Raw genomic sequence first — 3,908 nt, forward strand, 5'->3', positions numbered from 1 at the left:
ACAAATAAAGTTCTCAAATGTCAAAAATAAAATGTTCAAAGCGTGGCAAATAATCCTTGAATATTTGTCATGTTGAAACAACATTTTTATAATGTGTTTAGATGCTCTAAAAAGAATAAAACAGGGGCTAGCTGTTTAATTTATAAAACTAAAACAAAATGCAAAAAGAAAAATAAAGACCCCCCTCACTGGGCCTTAGGCCGAAGTGGTCGGCCCAATTAGCCAGCCCAGATGGCCCAGCCCCCACTCCCGGTCGTCTCCCTCCCCACAGTTCCAACGACCCGGGCGCCCGCGTTCGTCCCCGACCACCTCTCCGCCCCGCGTCGCTACGGGCCCCAAATGGGATAAGGACGCCGACGCCGCGCCCCCTCGATCCCCTCTCCCACTTCCCCCTGCCTCCCCACTCTCCCACTCCACCCTCCTCTCCCTCCTGCTCTACCTCCCTCTCCAGATCCCTTGCTGTCGCCGCAGCACCACCGCGGCCACCACCATCCCCGGGCGGCCCCGACGTGTCTCGCCGCATCGCCATGCCCAGGAGGAGCATGCCGTCGTCCTCTTCATCCACGCAGAGCGCCATCACCTAGGACGCCATGGAGCCATCGCCTCGTTCTTCTTCCCCGTGGGCCGTCGCGCACCTCGCCGTCGATTCACCTTGCTCCGGCCCGTCCCCGGCTTCCCTGACGCGCCCACGACCTTCGCGGTGAGGCCCTCGACCGATTCCCCTGCTTATCCCCTTCGATATGCCATCGTAAATCGTCGCCCGCTACCTCCAGTGACCGTGCCCGGAGTTAGCTCCTGTGTGCGCGCTCCCGTGCCTCTGCATGCGTCCGGCCATGCACGCCGCACCTAGGGCGCGCCCACCTGCACCCACCTCCGCCCGCGCCCGCACATGGCCTCTCTGCTGCCTGCCGGTGTGTCGCTTGCCCCGCCCGCGACCCTCCCGATGCTCATCACCGCTCCGCGTACTGGCACCGCGCCACACCGGCGCCCGCCTCTATGAGCCGGCACACCGTCCGCCTCTGCTGCCCCATTGCCTACTGCCTCCCCGCGCGCGTGCTGCGTGCTGCTACTGCTGGCGCGTACTGCTACATGCGTTAATGCATCTTCTTGCTGCTACGTGCTGCTCTTGGTCCTGCTGCTGCCGCTTGCAGATGCTCTGCTCCTGGCCGCCGCTGCTGCTCCTGGCCGCCGCCGCTGCTCCTGCTAAGCTGCTGCCGCTGCTTAGTTGTTGCCGTCGCTAGGTGTTGCCGCTGCTGCTACGACCGGCCATGGCCATGGCCATGCTGTGTGCGTGTGTGTTGTGTGTGTGCGTGAGTGTGTGTTCTATGTGTATGTGGTCGGCCAAATACTAGTTTAGGGACTAGTTTAGTCCGTTAGTCTAATTAGTAGTACTAGTTAATTAGTCTAATAGTAGATGACATGTGGACCCACTGTTAGTTTAAAGAAAAATAAATTTTCAGAAAAGTCTAAAGTCGATGACATGTGGACCCTACACTGTTCATATGTTGACTAGTCAACTATTGACTTTGACCCTGACCCCACCTGTCTTACACTATGGCTAGAATAGCACTAGGTGACAAAGTTAATTTCTGTTTTATTTTTGATTTAAAAGATTTCCAAACTACTTTTAAAACTTCAGAAAATCGTAGTAATTAAACCGTAGTTCAGGTCGAAAAACTTTATACATGAGAGTTTCTCAGAAAAATCCAACGAATCCGAATATGCGGTCTGTTCATCTGTCACATGCCCCTAGCATGCTGAACATGGAACATTTCCCCTCCGGTCATCTGTCTGACACAGGTCTGGAACCGGGAAAACATTCCCGGTTGTTTTCCCCTTCACCTTTATCGTGTAACCGTACGTTAGGCCACTCCCGGCACATCATATTGCCACATTATGCTTTATGATGCTATGTTTGCTTTATATTTACTGTTTCTTCTCCCTCTTCTCTCCGGTAGACCCCGAGACCAATGCTGCCCCTGTGATCGACTACGTCGACGATGACCCCTCCTTGCCAGAGCAACCAGGCAAGCCCCCCCTTTGATCATCCCGATATCGCCCATTCCATTCTCTCATGCTTGCATTAGATTTTGCTACTGTTATTGTTTGCTCCTATTCTGAAGCATAGCCTGCTTTTGTAACCTGCTTATTGTTACCTTACCTGATTATCCCAAACTGCTTAGTATAGGTTGGTTAGTGATCCGTTAGTGACCCCCACCTTGTCCTTGTTGCCCCTACTTCATCATTGAAGACCCGATCAACGGGATCAAAGACCAGGCCCCGGCACCGCACATCACTTTCCCCTTAGTTGGTCGACACTACTGGGTTACTATCGAGTGCCGAGGGTAAGGCCTCATCAGCACTTCTGATGTTAACCCTATAGCGTAGCTATTCGGTTGTGGTCATCGAGGGTGATTCCGCCTTAACCACTTCCCATACGACTCTGTCGTGCAACCCCTCAAGTGTGAACCTCGAGGGTGGATCCTCTTACGTTCACCTTGATGATTACATCGAGTGGAATCCGTCAAGGGTGATTCCTCAGGTTTTCCCCTTGGTGTTAGACACACAGTTACTATGGTTACTATGACTTACACTGAACCATGTTACTAAAGACGGGTCGGCCCTGAGGGGTACCCGCGCGAGCTTAATTTCGAGTGATGTGGAGTCGGGTTGACCTGGAAGGTGCCCGCAAGATAATTACGAGGCATGGCCGGGCATTCTTAGCCCTTGCCGCAAGTCCTCGAGACGGGGCGACGGGGTCACATCTTTCGTGAGTCTCTGCTTGTTACCGCGCGTTCCTAATCCACTACGATTTGGATATTTGATCCGAGGGGCCTCTGTCCTGATAGCACTAACCATCACGTGGGCATAGTACGGGCGTTCTGCGTCGTATACATCAGCCGAAGCTTAATAGACGTCAGCGACTGAGCGGCGCGCGCCGGGTTGTACTGGTAAGCACTTGCCTTTTTGAAGGAGGTAGCTAGGTCTGCTCACCGGCCGCGTACGCAACGTACAGGAGTTCCCGGTGAGATGGCCCATGACCCCTGGGGCATAGGTTTAGTCCGGCGTGCTGACCTCTCTATTAAGCCTAGGTCGGGTTGCGGCGTATTGTTTGGTCGAGGCCGGGCATGACCCAGGAAAGTGTGTCCGGCCGGAGTTAATCGAGCGTGGTGGGCAAGTTGGTGCACCCCTGCAGGGAAGAAAACATCTATCGATAGCCTGTCCTACGGTAACGGACACTTGGAGTTGTATCTTGATCGATACAACTAGAACTGGATACTTGAGATGAGAAATGGATAGTATGGCTCTGGTATTGCTTTCTCGCAGGGAGTCAAGAAATGATCTCTGGCCGAGGTTGATAACACTACTACTACTTTACTTTATGCTACTCTTATCTCTTCTGATGCTGCATGATGCTTGGAGCTGCTTGAAGATGCTAGTCTTCGATAGGCTAGGCTTTCCCCTTCTCTTCTGGCATTCTGCAGTCCAGTCCACAGATACAACCCATTTCATTGATACCGATGCATATGTAGTGTAGATCCTTGCTTGCGAGTACTTTGGATGAGTACTCATGGTTGCTTTGCTCCCCCTTTTACCCCCCTTTTCCATTCTTCTCGGATGTCGCAACCAGATGGTGGAGCCCAGGATCCAGACGCCACCTTCGACGACGAGTGCTACTACACTGAGGGTGCCTACTACTACGTGGAGGCCGCCGACGACTAGGAGTAGTTAGGAGGCTCCCAGGCAGGAGGCCTTGCCTTTTCGATCATTGTTGCTTTTGTGCTAGCCTTCATAAGGCAAACTTATCTAACTCATGTCTGTACTCAGATATTGTTGCTTCCGCTAACTCTTGTGTATTCGTGCTTATGTATTCGAGCCCTCGAGGCCCCTGGCTTGTAATATAAAGC

Source organism: Aegilops tauschii, chromosome 3, assembly GCF_002575655.3.
Source record: "Aegilops tauschii subsp. strangulata cultivar AL8/78 chromosome 3, Aet v6.0, whole genome shotgun sequence".
NCBI lineage: Eukaryota > Viridiplantae > Streptophyta > Magnoliopsida > Poales > Poaceae > Aegilops > Aegilops tauschii.